This window comes from Epinephelus lanceolatus, chromosome 21 (assembly GCF_041903045.1).
Source record: "Epinephelus lanceolatus isolate andai-2023 chromosome 21, ASM4190304v1, whole genome shotgun sequence".
Classification (NCBI taxonomy): domain Eukaryota; kingdom Metazoa; phylum Chordata; class Actinopteri; order Perciformes; family Serranidae; genus Epinephelus; species Epinephelus lanceolatus.
In genome coordinates this window covers 26558635-26576264 of record NC_135754.1, presented here as the reverse complement: position 1 = coordinate 26576264, position 17630 = coordinate 26558635, and the positions used below count along the sequence as shown (strand labels likewise).

General features: G+C 42.3%; 1 protein-coding gene across 1 annotated transcript in view; it reads left to right on the top strand.

Annotated features, from left to right (window-relative positions):
* Positions 1-17630, top strand: part of adam12a (ADAM metallopeptidase domain 12a) — a 124506-nt gene that overhangs the window by 21644 nt on the left and 85232 nt on the right. The window lies entirely within an intron of this gene.

Here is a 17630-nt window from a genome sequence, read left to right as displayed (position 1 = left end):
TTCATACTTGGCCTTAGAGTGCTTTCCGCAGTACAAATGGGTGACATATGCACTGCCCAGGGGCTACAACCGGGGCTGTAGCCAAGTTGTGTTTCACACATAACAGCCAGGGAAAGGTGGAAATCTTTCTCTCTTTCACCAATAGTGCAGTGCTCTCCGTGCTTTGGTCTTTTTCATGTGCTGAAACAAAGACTTGAAAGACAGGAATTCCTGAATACATCAGCCAGACATTGATGTAAACCGACATCTTCCTCCTTCTTCTCCCTCTATCTTTTTATTTGATCTATTGGCATAACACAGGGGAGAAGGCGGCTTTTGTTTGAACGCAGCACACACTCCTCACTCTGTATATTAAGATACTGTCAACACAGTGTCAGTCAAGGGACCGGCACGGGGGGGAACATCATTTGAAAGAGATCAGGTTATCAGAATAGGTACAGTTTGACAGAGAGTCTGGATCTGTTCGGAGGAATATTTGTCATCTTTGCATTTTTACACGAGGGCTGACTGAACGTGGCCTCGGCTCTCAGACAACCTCGGTGTTGCTGAGAAGAATGGGACGTGATTGATGGAGCAATATGTTTTCCATCCAGCTCTGCTGCCACACATGAGCAACCAGGAACAAGCAGAGCTGTCTGTGTGATAGAGAGCAAAAAGGGAGAGGGGAGCAAAGAGGGAGAGAGCGGATGGGTTTTTATGTCAGAGTCAGCCATGAATCTCACTTGTTTTCCCAGACTTAATATATGTAAATTCCACCTGCAGACTGTGGGACAAAGCTTTCAACACCAGCGACCGCAATTTTATGGCTTACCTACTTTGAAAATATTTTGATGGGAAATCACATTCAGTCCTTCTGTCGAATAACATTCCAGCTTTGCACAGGTGGGGATTTTGCAAAGCTGACTTGCAGATTGTCACATTTTCACTAGCTCCATTTATAGCAGGGAATTACGTTCTCTTACAGTGAAAACATTTCATTTCAGAATGGGAACCAAACTTTCCCCCTGTGATCAGCTACAGTGGAAAAACACCTTGCATTCCCATGCATTGCCCTCAACCAGCACGACTGTCATCATTGTCCAATAGCATTAAATGTAAAGTCCACAGCTGAGCTCAAACCCCGGGCCAAGAGGAACAAACACAGACGACGGAGAGGTGCAATCTAGATCTTTCTAATGAGCTTGAGCATGATGGAAAGACTTTACTCAAACAAACCTCCATGCATTCCAAATACCAATCTGTCAGAATTTACTCTCAACACTTACAGCAAGTCTGGATAACAAGGTTTAATTACCGGCAAGGGCTGGATTTTCATCATCTGCGGATTCTCACACACCCCTGCGATAAGTCAAAATACCACTTTAGAGAATCAAAATAGAAACTACTTCACACCACGCATGTTTGACAAGACGAATCGCAAATAGGATGTGGATTTGAGGAGGATGTGTGCTATTGAGCGAGTTTGCTCTGCGGATCAGTGCGCCAGAGCCGGAGCCAGAACTGAACCTGCTGTGCTGACATTAAGTGAGGGTTTTTTGTCTGAGGTTGCTGGCAGATTGGCCGCATGCCACTGATGAAATCCAGTTGTTCAAACACAGCCGGCATCAGTAGAGGAGGGGGGAAAAAAAGATGTGGTCCAGAATTAAATGATTTGGTTTAAACCCTTGGATTTATTTTTGTTTTCCCAGGTCTTTGTTAATAAATAGCGCTGGCAACAAAGCACGAGCAAGGTGTGCTGCACAGCTGAACTCCATCATTTTTGTTGTATTGAGAGGTGAATGCTCAGTGTGTGTCTGAACTCACATCACCCCTGCAGTGTAAAAGAGAGTAGTAGAGGTCGCCTAGGAAGGCTGGGGTGCATGCATAGTTTATCGCAAACTGCTTGAAATGATTACAGTCTTTGTTTCTGTTTTAAAGCCCATTTATTGCAAAAATTAATTCATCTTTATTTAACTCAGTGTATTAAATATCTGACCTTAAGTCTCCTTAATATGTTATTTTAGCTTGGCGACTGACTTATTGTAGAGGTTATAACTTTGACATTTGAAGGTCTTATGTTTAAACTTCAGCTTGATCCCTGTTGTAACAGTTTTGGCCCAATAAAACAAACCTCTTCTTAGTGAGCCCAGTCAACAGCTTTAGGGAATTAAATTTGTCCTCAGTGAACTACACACTGAACAAAAAGTTTTAAGCTACAATCTGTGACTTTATATACCCGTTTTGATTTGAAACTTTCGATGTGAAACTTTAACACTAAGCAGCGAATGTCAGTTTCATCATATTCTTACGTAGAATTCAGACATTCTCGTCTTTCAAATCCATTTGACACCGACGGCACGCTGAGCTGTCACATACCATCAATCCATTCGTGACAAATTGGTGACTTTAACAGAGACAGATACTCTCAAAAGAAGTCATGAGCTATTGACTTCATGGGGCGCTATTCAAATGATCTATGATGGCGCAAGTGCATTTAGGGTGTGTCCAATTTCACTTTGGCTGTACGGCGCATAATCTTGGTGCAAAGTAAAACCCAAGGGTCAAAGTGGTTGTATTTAGTCCCTTAATTAATCAAAGGTGTGTTTTTTGAGTGTAGCATGAATTCAACCAGTCAGAGTGTCATCTCCCATTCCCTTTTAAAGTCAGGTGCACCTGCACTTGCTACACCAGTTTACATGGTGGATTCGGCAAATTGGAGAAGCGGGTGTTTCTCTGTTGAGAGTAATGCAGTAAGAGCAGAAATGTAATTGCAGCAAATATCCTGGGACATCTAAGCAGCAAAACTAAACCTGACAGAGGAAACAAAAACTTAACCTTTAGCCTCTGAAATAATCAATGAAATTACACTGCTCCTTGTGTTTAAATATGCACAGCATCTCCCTTAATAGAGAGTTGGACAGCAGCTCTGCTCTGCTCTCTGTTACGTTCAAATTTTAGAGATATTTTCCTCATTAATGATGCATTATTTCACCCACCTGCAACCCCTTCGTACCTCCCTGTGTGTGTAACAAGCAGAGTGTACGAGCATTGTGAACCCGCCTGTGGAGGCGCATCTTACTAACTGAATAATGTGTCCTTTCAATTGCAGGAAAATACTGAGCCATTGACTTAAGATTTGGGGTTCATGCTTGCGTCTTGTGTCTCTTCCTCGCATCTTGGCACAGTCACAGAATGCCTTTATATGATTTATCAATCATTTGTATCTGTATTTATTGATATTCTGATTGTGGGTTCCTTTTTTAATTATCCAGAATATTATTATGGTGTCTTTTGAACACTGGAAATAATTCATTAGGCAAAATGTTTCAGGGAAAATTGAAATTCTGTAACTCATCACACCGAGACTCAGGAATGATCAGCCTCACGTGTGACTGAAATGACAATCACTGATGTAAAAATGTTTCTTATTGACAGTCAGACTCTCTCTGACTTTAATTGTTTCAAGAATAAAAGTTAATGAGGGAAATTACAGATTGTGAACAGAAAAATGTTTCCAATAAACGAAGAAGATTGTTTATGCTCCTTGTTCAGATTTTTAAGTTGATGGAAAATCAGAAAACAAATACTTAGAAGTGATACGCTTGAATTAACTCTAATTTGTCTTCCCTCTGAGTATGAAACTCCAGTGATGTTGTGATGTATTAAATCAGTCCGTTGAGCTATCCAATCAATAACTGATATCCAATCAGGGGTGTGTGTCGGTCGGTAAAAGACTTCCGTGAAGGCTGCACTTGTGTATCCTTGCTTCCCTCCCTGCTGAAAGCCTCCTCTCTCCTCCACTCCTCCAAGCACATTTAATAAATTGAGACGTTCTTCAAGATGGCAGGTATCAATCGATTTCCAGGTCGAGTGATGGAACACAGAGGATAGAGGATTTCAGGAGGGATATTAGGATGAACACTTGGTTTTTGTTGATCAATGGTGCAATCACTTTCTGCTGCCTCAGAATTACAATACATCATCAATGTGCCTGACCACACCTCACTGTAAGACCAACACACCCATGGGTGTACAGATGGGCACAAGTACATTTGCTACTTACAAAATGTGGGTGCTGGATGTGAAAATGATCACTGCATTGGTCTGAAACTAGAAATAACAGTTGTGCTGTGCAGACCGCTTTGTGCAGGGTTCAAGGTAGGGCCCATACTGCAATAAATCTCTTCATGATAGTTGTGTATAGTAAGTCAAAATTTGTGATATTACAGGATTCCCACTGTTATGGAAAACCTGGAAAAGTCATGGAATTTCACAATTCTATTTTCCAAGCCTGGAAGAATCATTGAATTTGTAAAAATCATTGAAAGCTTTTGTGTGTAATGAGGTTGTAGCAGTAATCTCCTGTGGATAACCTTCCACGTGCAAATTTAATTTCTGTAGCAGTTGAAGTTTTGTGTACCATCACGTATGCATCCTCATTTTTCCCTGCCTTCCCTTCATGTATGTCACTTAGCTGAAAGTATGTTTGAATAGAGTTTGAATCTCATATGTTTGGAAACACTGGGAAAGTGGTAGCCTGGAAATCCAGACTCAAATCTAGAAAGATTTTGAGTCTGGCCCTCACCGATACACCCCTCCTCCCCCAGGGGCGGCACTAACTGAGGCATTTCAAATGCCGCCGCACGCATTTGGATAGCAATTGTTTGCCGAACAGTGGGGCTAACTGATATATTAAGCTTTTGTTGTATCCCGTCGGCAAAACAGCAAAAACGTCCTTCCTGGAAACAAAGGCTTCTAGGGCAGTTTTCTGTTCCTCTCTCAAGGAAAAAGATAAGTGTAGTTGGCTTAGCGTTTCTTCCAAAGCTAAATTGAATGGACGCAGGTTTTCAGCAGCTGCCGTCTTGGCTGTTTACTTTTCGACTCCTACGGCGCAGAGCTGTCCTCATCATGTTACGCCCGCCCAGAGCCCGCCTCTGTCAGATAGACTGATCTGATTGGTCCGATTGGCGATTCAGTGGGCTCTGCTCGTCGGGGCCAGATTCTCGTGCAGTGCAAATTAGAATTTGCTAGGGGTGTGGCATCTGGGTTTCCAGGTTAGGAAAGTGGTGCAAGAAAACTAAAGTATTATGGATTCTTGAAAATTCACGGAAAAGTTTTGAAACTTTGTCCATGAAAATGTGTGGGAACCCTGATGTTACTTCGTGGCTTCCTCCAAGTGACAATGTCTGGTTAAAACAACAACCATGCAAAGGTGACATTGTAACTGTTCCCTTGTCTTACCTTGTCAGTATTTCCAATCACTATCTGAGAAAATGTTTGCTGTTTCTGATGTCTGCCTGCACCAAAGCTCTGCTCCTTCCTCTGATGGTGAGCTGCGTTGTGTCAGTGGCACTGATGACATTTAGAAAGGCTGTAACATGATGAAAACTACGCCCGATAGTACAAAGCCAGTGTGTTTGCAAGCCAGTATGGAAGACTGTTTGGTGTGTCTGCTCTTTGGCAGCGTCGAGGAAGCAGGAGACACAGGCGTCAGATATTCCTATATTTCCGGACACCCTTTGAAAGCAGCCTGTTGTCGGGATGGAAAGGGCGCACACCGCCTGGAGCAACGTGTCAACCGTGTGAACCGGCGCTCCAAATGATGGTTCAAGAGAAGGCTGCCTGAGAGATCAAGGCCCTCTTCATGTGGAAGTGCTGCCTTTTTATGCATCTGTGTATCTTCACTGCTCTGTTCTCAGCTTTCTTCTGCATCCAACTGCTCTAGAGTATCAGCATCAAATAAACAATTTTTAGGGTGACTCAGCAATTAATGATGTTTGCTCTCATTTGTAAGAAGATGACATTTTTATGTGCAACGGCGTCTGCAGATAGACTCATTTAAACTCAAATGCGAAGGACATATTCGTTTGTATCCTCATCAATTGGGGCCTCGTGGGAAATAGTCAACAAATTACCCACAAGAGAAGAGCATGTGCTCTCGACAGTATTGGTTTTAGCTGCCAGTGTTTTTTGTAAGCAGTGTATTTTTGATCATTAGCTACTATAGTCCTCCGTGCTTAGAGTTGGAGAAGCATTCATGCAGGAAAACCAACAGTGGATAAAGCCCTGAAGTGGATGTTAATTTTGCAACACTTCTTTAATGAGTAGTTTGATTACAAAGTTCAATGCCAAACATAAAAATCGGAAAATTCTGTTTCAGGAGATGTCAAGGATTAGAGATCAAAATGATCAAAATGTAGTCAGCTCTCTGACCATACATGAAAGGTGGCTGCTTCCTGCAGGAGTGAGCTCAGGTTTTCATTAATTAGCAGAGGTGGTAATGATGATGCTATCAGTATGAAGGTACTCATGATAAAATGTAAGTCCAGCTGGTGGAAATTAAACTTTAAATTACCCTCAGTGCAGTGTTAGCACAGCAGTATTGCTCATGCTCTGCTAGATTTGCACGAGTCTAATCCCTGGTGGCATCTCATCATCTCAGATCAATTTAATTAATCATTGACTAAACGGAAACTTCACATGCCATTTGCTTTGTGAGATAGCACCATTGTTCTTTAGTGCCTGAAGGTTAAGGTCCCTAATGCACACAGAGAAACCCTGAAGCTTATGCACATCCGAATCAGTGGTAGGGACGGTTGTTGAGCTTTGACCACTGGGTATGGAACTATTTATGATCAAGCTGTTCTTGCAGCTTTTGCTGCTTTGTGGCTTTGACTGTGAGGCCTCCAGGCATATCAATATGAGTCCCAAGCTGAGCAGGCAGCATGCTTTCCATCCGTGTTTCCCTTTCTAATGGACTGCAGGATCACTGAGAGGAGGCCTGGGGCTCGTCAGCTGAGTGGAGGATGTTCTCGGTTGCCTGCACTTGGGGTTTCTCCTTGCTCATCATGTTGTTTAGCCTTAAGCATAAGGGCCCTGGAGGTTTGGCTATCCATCTTTTGGAGTCTGTTGTGCTGCGAGACAAACATACACACTTTAATCAGGACTTTTCCCTGGACAGAGGGCAGGCAGAGGATGTGTTTCCTGAGTGAAAGGCCTGGCTGCAAACTTCTATCTCTGTGGTGTTCGGAAGAACAATAAAATTCAGCCTGGACGGGATCCAGACACAATTTGTCCCAGTTTGCGTATTGGGTCTATGGGATGTTTTTTACTCCATATCTCAGGCTGGGCTGCTGCTGGTCTGTGACCTGTTGCTTCTCTCAATAAGACGTCCTCATGTCTCATTCATAACACGGGCAGGAAACAGTCTCTCCTGGGGAGCTGGACAAACAGAAGGATAAAGACGACACACAAATAACCAACCCTTTTGGAAAACATACATCTTTTGTGACCTCTTTTGTAGGGTTGTAGAGTGTCGCTGGCTGCTGAGCCACACACAGATTGTTTAAGAAACGTCAGACTCAATATGTGTCCCATGTGTGTCAAATCCTTCCTCTTGTCATTAAACCAGGAGTGAGGCAAGGAGTGTATCAAATCCTTCCACAAGTCTGGGCTTCAGTGCTCACTCGAACTGAACAGTTTAAAGTGTGTTTATTACAGATTTGAATGTCTATAATAACTTCTTCATACTCATGAGGTTTGCAGGAAAATGTTTCTGGGCATGGCTTTCAGACATTCAACACTGTACTGAAGGGTCCTTAAAGGTTCTTCATGTGACAGTCAGAGAATTAATATAGCAGCAAACAACTATTTGCATTGTAAAGATATAGTGGAGTAATGCTTTCCTGAGTTTTGCTCCCTCTGTGTGCGTTGTAATCCGAGCTTCTCTCTTCATTATTGCGGTAGACGATCCAGCCACGTGTATCCAACTGGGAAGCTAATCACTGCTGCTCTGCGCTGCGCTAATTCAGTGGTTACAGGCGGTTACCACTGATAACAGTGACGGTGGTGTAGCAAAAGCTTAGTGCTCACCCTCTGGTCTCCTCCAGATTAAATTTGGGAGGCACATTTGATTGGGTTGGGCCGGTGAAAAATTTTACAACGGTTGATATCAGGCCAAACACCAGACCAGACCGGTATAGCAGATCTTACCTTTAGATCTACTTGCACACGGCAAACCAGTGTCCGACCATCACATTGCGTTACATACCACTTACAACTCCACAGGGCCGTAAACATAGACAGTGCGGTGCAGGTCCAGTATTGAGAACTGTTTGTTATTGCCTCATTAAATGAAGTCTCTTTGTGAAATATCACGAGATGTCACGAGATGTCACGAGATGTCCCTCGTTGCAGTCAGACAACAGTGGAAACATGAGTGAGATTTGGAGAGAGTATAATAACTGGAGTAGCTTATTGAAAATGTTATAATGGTTGATCTATTGGTTGACCCGAGGTTGTTCTTGTCTCCAGACTGATTATGAGTGTTTTAAAATGGGTTTAAGTTGTTTATACAAGGCATTACAGTCTTTCAAATCTTCACACATCTTATGAACAGTGAATGTGTTTTTACCACATAAAATCGAAACCCAGTAATTGCCATTCCTCTTGAGCAACACAAGTCTCCAATTATCTGAAGATTAACTGGATAAGAACAAAAGCTTCCCCTTGTTAAAATCCCATTAAATACTTTGTTCCCATAGTTACACGCTTGTCCAACATCCTCACAACCCCTCGTTGTAGAGCTGGAGTAAGAACGTGAAGGAAGACGTTTCTAAGGAAAGGCAGGATGAACTGGTGACTTGAAGTCTCTATCCACTAAGGCATTAAAGCTTGAGATGCTGTATGTGCTCTTCCTGTCATGCTCCCATAATCACTGTGAACATGACATTATCATAGAGCCTTGCTCCTGATTGTCTTATCTGAGGCACACATCTGTATCCTCTGCCAGTAAGTAATCAGCTTGTCCTCAGATCTATTAGCCAACATTCCCAGAGACATGGAGACGCATGGGCAGTTAAATAGTGGGCGAACGAGTCATTGGCAGGTGTGTACTGTACAATTAAGTGAAAGTAATTGTGGAGAGGGCCCAAACAGCCTTTTCCATCAGCCATTAATATACATGAACACACACAAAACCTGGATACACTGCATGCTCCCACCAGTGCTCACTTATTCTCTCTCTTCTGCAGACAAATTCTCATCAGCAAAATTCAAACATGCTCGCACCATTTTCTAAACCTTACTTCCCGGTGAAGGATGCACTGAGGTTAACTCTAGCCTTTGTACCTTTCTTGTTACCCTTGCGGCTGCAAGGCCATGATATACTGTGATTCATTAGTTTCAAAGACAAGCCTTGGAAATGGGCTCGTCTCTGTCCAGAGCCTGCGCCTTTTAACTACTTCCTTCAAAAGGGAATTTTTTGGAAAGAGCTTCCCTCTTTTGAATCGCCTTCTCAGAAGCTCCAATTATTTTCAAGCTTAGAGCAGTAATTAATAAGGTGGACTCGCCACTCCATGTTCCTAATTAATTAGGAGGCGCCCAGTTAACACTGGAAAGCTCTTGGAACGGCTTGTCCCTTCTTTCAGGATGAAGCAGAGTGAGATGCACATTCACGGTGTCCTTTTAATGTTGTCTTCTGTATGTGTCCTATAAAGGAGCTTTTATTGGTCTAGAAACTCCCCAGCCAAACCTCCAAGCTTACTTCAAAGCTCCAAAACAACTCAACCCATTCACCTGATGTTACTTTCTCTCTGTCAAGTTTTCCAGTCCCCTTTTATTCTTATCTTACAAATTAAGTAACAATTTGTAATGTGAGGCTTTTGCCACTCATGTAAAACAACTTCTCAGACATGCTTTGATACATATTTAAATATAGTGATGCAACGATGTATCGGCTGAACATCGGTATCAGCCGATATTCCCCTTATTGACGGCCCCTGGCCTATCAGCAAATAAGATGACATTTATTGATGACAGTGGCCGATGTTTTTCTATTGTGTCAATTTTGCGTAGGCTAAAAAGCAGGGCTCAAGATTAGCTGCCACATATTTTAAATGAATGAGCAGAACACAATGATTGATTAGCAAGTGGGCTCTGTGATCGGCACAGAACTACAAAATCAGCAATACTAAGCTTTAAATAATAATCAGTGTCTGATAAACACAGATCATGCACAACATTAAAACCACAGACGGGTGAAGTGAATACCATTGATCATCTCGGTACAATGCAATGTTCTGCTGGGAAACCTTTGGTCCTTGCATTTGTGTGGATGCCGCTTGATTCGCACCACCCACCAGGACAATGCGCCATGTCAGCCTTGAAAAACTACTCAGGAATGGCCCCAAGGAACGTGACCCAAAGCTCAAGGTGTCGACATGGCCTCTGAATTCTATAGATACCAATCAGATCAAGCATCCCTAGGATTTGCCAGCACCCCAGACCTATTGAGGCATGGACGCAGGACCTCTGGGGGTGCCCTGTCGTGTCTGTCTGGCATTGGCCGCAGATCCTTTGCTTCTCATGGGTTGCAAGGTGCGGTACTGGCATGTCCTGGACTGGCATCTGAGGAATTTGGAGGCCAGGTTGATGCCTTGAGCTTTGTGTCAGGTTCCTTGGGCCAATTCTGAGCAGTGTGGCATGGCTCATTGTGGTTGAGTGGTGGCGGATATCAAATGGCATCCACATGAATGCCAGGACCCAAGATTTCTCAGCAGAACATTGCATTATAAGGAGATGATCAATGTTATTCACTTCACCTGTCAGTGGTTTTAATGTTGTGTTTGATCATAGTACTGTGTTTTTTTCCAATTACCATGTTAAAAATTTTAAAACTGCATTCTCATTTCAAAGTTCTGAGCATGTCTGCTACCTCCCTGAGAAGTCCACTTTCAGAGTTTGTGCACAGGAGGCCTCATGTTTCCACAAAACTCCTGTGTTAGTTGCAAATTGTGCCAGGATTTTTTTTTTTCCCAAACTAGTCATATCACAAAAGCATGTGTGCACGCTTAAAACACAGATTTAAGGTGAGCGCGGAGAAACTTTCCCTCTTCAGCAGATAATGTGAAAACCTTGTAGTGTAAAAATCTGCACATACATCATCCTGCACAGTGAAGGTCAAACAAGTAAAGTCACATTCGTTTGCGTGGAGGGGACTTTAAAATATAAAACTGCAGAAAATGAAGATTGAGTATCAGACTCAGTGGCTTGTTAAAGAAGACATTTTGTGCAGTGATAGGGGTCTTCCCCTCTCCACTCTGAGCCTTTTACCAGACAGACCACGGGGGTCTCGGGCTCCAGCTGGTAGATCTATTCCTCAGCCTCCTTCCCTTCACCACGAAGAACACAGACTACTGAAACCTGCTGTAAGCAGCAGTTTCTCTCTGAGGGGTGAACCATCACTCATTACTTACCTTCACCAAAGAGCTTATGGAGGGTCCTGCAGATACAAAATGCCCTCTTTTTATGAGAGGGTGTCGGTACAAGTATTAAAAAAAAAAAACAGTTTAAAATGTGGGGATGCATTTCATGACGTCTTTGTTTCAGAAGCCTGATCCAAAATCAAATCATTCTGATCATGCTTTCAATTTAGGTAACTGGTGCTAGCTGATGAGGGAGGGGGAGTGTTGACATGACAGCAAACAGAGAGACAGTCAGACAGCTCTCACCCTGTTGTTTTTCATCTTTTGTATGACTCATCCTTTAAGAGCCCTTCCTTGCATAATTATGAACGTGGTGTGCAATATTTTGGCATTAAAGTAACAATTCAGAGTCTGAACAATAACCCATTTTATTTCACCCGTAAATGCCAGTGTCATTTTGAAACAGGCGCCTATACATCTTTTAAGGTAAGATTACATTAAAAGTTACAGGGGAATGTGAATGCAGACTAGACCATGTGATTAATTTTCAGACCTTTATGTAACTTCTTTGTAACATTTAATAGAGCATAATACAAGGCTTTATCCACAAGAATATTTATTGCACTTTTCAACATGTTCCAGACAGCTGATAAAATATAAGCACGTATTATTTCCTTTATTTCCAACTCTCCATCCATCTTGTGAATGTGTTAAGAAAAAATCCTTGAATGAAGAGCATGACCTCATGTTTTATACATGCCTGCTCTTGACTCCACCATATCAGGCAGAAGAGGTACTATTTACAGAGCTCCAAATACTTTTTTTTTTTCTGTGCACATCCTCTGGTGCGTGTAACTTTTAAAATTGCATGCACCAGTTTTTATTTTTATCTGTACCATTTAGTGTTTTTGTCCTACTTTATATGCACTTCTGCCCTAGCCGTGGCTGGATTTGACCAAAGCTACAGTAATGTACAGTACAGTGAAACTGCTTCAAAATTTATATGGTCATAGAAACATTTTGAGCAGCTTCTCGGCAAACTTAATATGGAAACTTTTTTTAATTTTTTTTATCATATGGGACTTCTTTGCAGACTTACTTTCTTGTATTATTTTCATATTAATTAAGTATTACTGATTAAATATTGACTTCTACACTTCAGTTATCAACTTCTTATGATTACAGTAGCTTTCAATGCGGTTTGTGAACATGAATTAAACGTGAAGGGTGATTTTTTTTTTAATAAAAAGAATGTTAATATAAAAAAGAAGAAGCATTAAAGCCTATATTAAGGTATTATATTTTAAATTTCAGTCACTGGGTCACTTTACGTGGAAGCTTTTAAAAAAACTGCCATTATTTTCTGTTAAATTGTTTTCGTGAATTGAATGAACTACACATTAGTAATGAGTCTTAAGTGTGCTACACGAGACCACTTTAGTCAGTCAGTCATTCATTTATTCATTAATTTTCCGTAACTGCTTATCCTGTTGGGTGTCACAGGGGCTGGAATGTATCCCAGCTGACATTGGCCAAGAGGCGGGGTACACCCTGGACAGGTCGCCAGACTATCACAGGGCTGACACATAGAGACAGACAACCATTCACACTCACATTCACACCTACGGACAATTTAGGCCCTGTTTAGACGACAACAGTTTCTCTAAAAATGGAAAAGTCTGTCCTTTGCATTTTAAAAAACTTCTGCGTTTATATGACAACGTTATTGAAATGAGCCCCGTTCACACGGAGCCGCAAAATCTACTGGAAATGCTGTAGTATGCACGCCAGGCCAATGGGTGGCAGTGTAACTTTGTAAAGCAACACCACGGCATGACGGCATGACACCATGTGCCTGCGCTGAAGCGCCTTCCTCTACAACACGGTGATTACAAACCAAAACAAAGAAGACACAATGGCGAAAACATGCACAGATAACTTTGTCTGGATGGAAGACGAGGTGGAGTTGCTACAGTAACAGATCTACACTTCACTTCAAATCAACAGGGTGAGCAGCGCAAACAGAGCTCGGCATTGTTGTTGTGACGGTCGGCTTGCCTAGTGACTGGAACCGTAATGCGCATGTGCGAAAAGTCTCCGTTTTCAGAGGAACTGCATATTGCAAGTTTACATGACAACGGAGACGCTGCCGTTTCCAAAAAGCTGCACTCTGGAACCCGTTTTCAAATCGTTGCGTTTTCAGGCACCCAAAATGCCGCTGTCGTGTAAATGATCAGCCAAAACACAACTAAAGTTTACCGTTTTCAGTTGAAGTCATTGTCGTATAAACGGGGCTTTAGAGTTACCAATTAACCTGCGTGTCTTTGGACTGTGGGAGGAAGCTGGAGTACCTGGAGAAAACCCACACTGACACGGGGAGAACATGCAAAGTCCACACAGAAGGGCCCCCCACCCCGGGGTTAGACCACTTTATTATAATTTTTAATTATAATTTTCACTAATATTGACAAGTCAGCATGAAGGTATTGAATTCCTATTCCTACTGCCAACATCAGGTGAAACTGAGTAAGAAGACGCCGCTGAGTCGGGAGTGAACGTCTGTCAAATATGCAACTTAAAAGTAACTTCATTGTGGTGTGGTGGCCATGGCTGGCTTGACCACAGTGTTTTACGGTGCTGCTGTTACACCATATTGATCTGTCTCGTCTTGAAATGCGCTGTCAGTGTTATCTTTTCGCGCCACAATGTTATACAGATACACATTTTTTTTCCACTGCGTAGGAGCTTGTGAAAAGAGTCAGCTGTGTGAGTCTTATGGTCAATGCATGAGTTTGCAGCTGTACCAAGTTACATGAATCTGTGCATGTAGAGCTTAGAATTAGATATTTTTGTCCTTCATAGTTTTAGTCTAGTTTTAGTTTCATGTATGATTCATGTATCAGAAATTAGAATCAAGGCGACAGATGTATTCACACTGCTAGCTCTGATGATTAGAAGCACGGCGGTTTTCGGCTTTCAATGTCCGATAATCCACCACAAACATTTTCACCACGTCTTGTCTCATCTTGTCTCATCAACGAAAATGAAATATAGGTTTCGTCTTAGTTTTTATTATCAAGATCTCTTTTTAGCTCGTCATTGTCTCGTTTTCATCATGGAAAAAAGGTCATAGTTTTCGTTAACGAAATCAACACGTTTCTTTTAATCTCTAAACTAATCCAGCTAGGCTGATTCATGTATCAGAAAGTAGAATCAAGGTGACAGGTGTGTTGACCCTGCTAGCTCCGCTGCTATTTAGCGGCTAACAGGCGGAGATGCTAACAGCTACCACTGCAACTAACAAACTCCACCAATCCATTCAGCAGCTCCACCATCCATAGTCGCACGGCTGATTATTTACTACTGAATTACAGCTCACAACTTGCACCAACGGCTAACGCTGCTCCAGTGTGAATGTTTTTACTGACTGTTTGCTGGAGTTCACCTCCTGTCACACATGTGGCATTTCAGAATAATTCCAAGCACGGACAGTCTCAGCTTTCAATGTTGACTGCAAACATTTTCACCACGTCTCATCTCATCTTGTCAACGAAAATGAAATACAATTTTGTCTTAGTCTTTATTATCAAGGTCTGTTTTTTAGCTCGTCATCATCTCATTTTCGTCATGGAAAAAAGGTCACAGATTTCGTAAACTAAATTAACACTGTACAGAATGCTGGAATACTTTCACACCACAACTATATTTCAGGTGTCATCATTTAGGTCTATTATCACACTGTTGCCTCTCACATTACCACAATTAAAAGGACCATTAAATTGTTTAAATACTGGATGTTCCTGTACACATTTAAAAGATTTATCTTTTTAATCACAAGATTTTCATCATACAAATAATGTGCAAACATAACATTTTACTAGCAGCAAACATAACATTTTACTAGTGTGCTTCCTCATGTTCACTACTTCGTTTGTTAGCATTACGATTTTTGAAATTAAAAAGACAAATCAACAAAGTACTTTAATTTTAATGTGGATTTTTCACTGTGAATATATGACAACAGTAACCAAACTTGGAGTCGGGGAACCTTCTACCATGCCGTCTTTCCCAGTCTCCCCAAAATGCCTGCAATAATGTCAAAGCTGTTGTAGTTTGTAGACATGGGGGAAATAAGCAAGCAAAATAAAAAAACTACCTCCAGGGGCTTGTGTATTGCTGAAATGCAGCTATGAAAGTAGAACATAAACACACACCGTGTCTTTGTACATTTGACTTGTATGCCCATAAGGATTTTTACGCTCAATAAACAGTAGCAGAAGTGTAAGACGGAATTATTTGAATATAAATTGTCAGACAGTTGCCAGAAAATGTGACTTTATTAGAGGTTCTTGAGTACAAAAGTTAGTTCAAGCGTCTGTACACCAAGGCCCTCCGTCTTCATCTCCCTTTCCATTAGATTGTTTGCCTTTCTGCCTTGTTCTCTGGCTCACAATCTCTCCCTTTCACCTATTTAAGCAAACGGCTTCCATAAATTGTAGTGAAATCTCATTTTCTCAAGGCTTTGGGGTGCCAAAGGGAATAAACAAAAGCAGCCAAAGTTTTTAACCTCTGTGGCTGCTGACTATAAAGATAATCAGTCCAGGCTCACAGTCCTGGCTTCCATCCTCCCTCTGACAGACAGACAAATAGATGTGCCGGAGTTACAGTTTGAGTTAAGCCGAGAGGGAATGCTCGCTCTACTTGTCCTCCATCCTGTTTCTGTCCGTTCTCACAGTCCACTGACCTTCCTGTGACCAGCGCTGCCTGCGTGTGGGGGTCACTGACTGAGCGAAGAAGCCACGCGTGGTCATCAGTCAGTCGGTCAGATTTGGGCTGAAGGAAGCCTGTCTCTTTCAGCTGATGTAGGAGTTTTTCCCCCCCTTTTGTTGCCCTACACGTGCTCACGCAGAGCAATGTCCTTGTGAAAAATGAAAGCTGGATAGAAAGCAAAAAACAGCATCCGCTCTAGTTGACTAGCACAGCAGAAAGCTCCAGCAGCATTTCCCCTTCTTGCCCTATAACGTAGCATCTCTGCTGATGAACCTCTTCATTTTCTTCCTTTTGTTTTCCTGCTTGTGACTCATTTAATGATTGATTTAATGCTTCAAATCTGCACCAGACTCAATGGGAAACCTGTGTAGGAGTTAGAGTTCAGATGCCTCTTTCATCACTAAATTTAGCTTAGTGATAAAAGGAAATGGTGCAGAGAAAGTCAGGGACCTAGAGCACGGAGTCTTCCCCTGTCTCCATGTCATGCAGAAAGCAGATGCTTTTGGTTTCCCATCCCACTCATCATTAAGGTTATGCGTCTGAGGCCCCACAGTGCTGAGAGATGGACACGCGGGGAGTAGACGGAGGCAGGGGGAGGATGTGTGATGACTGGATTGGAGGTTTCTGGTGTTGTTGCTTTGTCAGATGAGGTGTGAATGCAGTCCTCCACCTCCTCTGTGTACCTGCCTCCATGTCTCTCCCTCCTTTCATATTTTCTTACCGTCAGCAACTTCTAATAATTCCCCGTCGGGGTACGGGACATGGCAGGGTCTCCTACGGCTGGCCCCATGTATTCCTCCTCACTCACTCTCACCTAATCCCTCCAGCACTGGGGACAGGAGTGAGCTGCCAACAACAATAGGAGCTGCCAGGGTTTGATAAAGAGGCTGTGGAGTGCTTTGGGGTGCAGGGACCCTGTGGAATCGAGGCCTGAGTCCATGACACAGATGCCTTAAAATCATCAACAGAGTTTCCGAGCGAAAGGGGTTACGGGCAGGTTGTAAATTCACAGAGGGTTAAGCAGGAAACTGCATTTGTTGACACATGAGCTGAGGGAAAAGCTATAAGTTGTCCTTCTTGAAAAACAACAAGGCATATATTTAGCTGATGGGAGTCGATCCAGTTGTCTGATGCAGGAACATGGCTCCATTGAGGACACTGAGGACATGTCTTGTGTATTTTTTCTGCAAATTTGAGGGGGGGATTAGCAACCTGAAGGGAGTTAAAGGAATACATCCACATTTTGGGAAATACATGTAAGCCACATTTTCAACAAGTCCTGGACTACTTTTCCAGGAACTCTAAAGTTCATCAGCATGAAAAGCATGTTGGAAAAAAAATATTAAACCAGAGGTTTTGTCTCACTGTGATGACATTTACCGCCGCACATTGGATGTAATGAATGAAATGCAGAGAAGGACAGTGAAACTAAGAGCGCCCGTCTCCACACTAAATCATCTGTTGAGTGTTGGATGGTTATTTATTTGTGCTTTAGAACGTAACTGCCATGAAGCAATCAGAAAATTGTGTTTCTCTCACTCACTGATTTTCTCATTCACAGCACCGTGGCACTGTCTCTCTTTCTCAGCTCACTCATGCTATCTATGTCTCTCGTTTTGTAAATGAGTTGGAAGCTGATAGCAAAGCCTGACTTCACTTTTAATGTTATCAAACAAA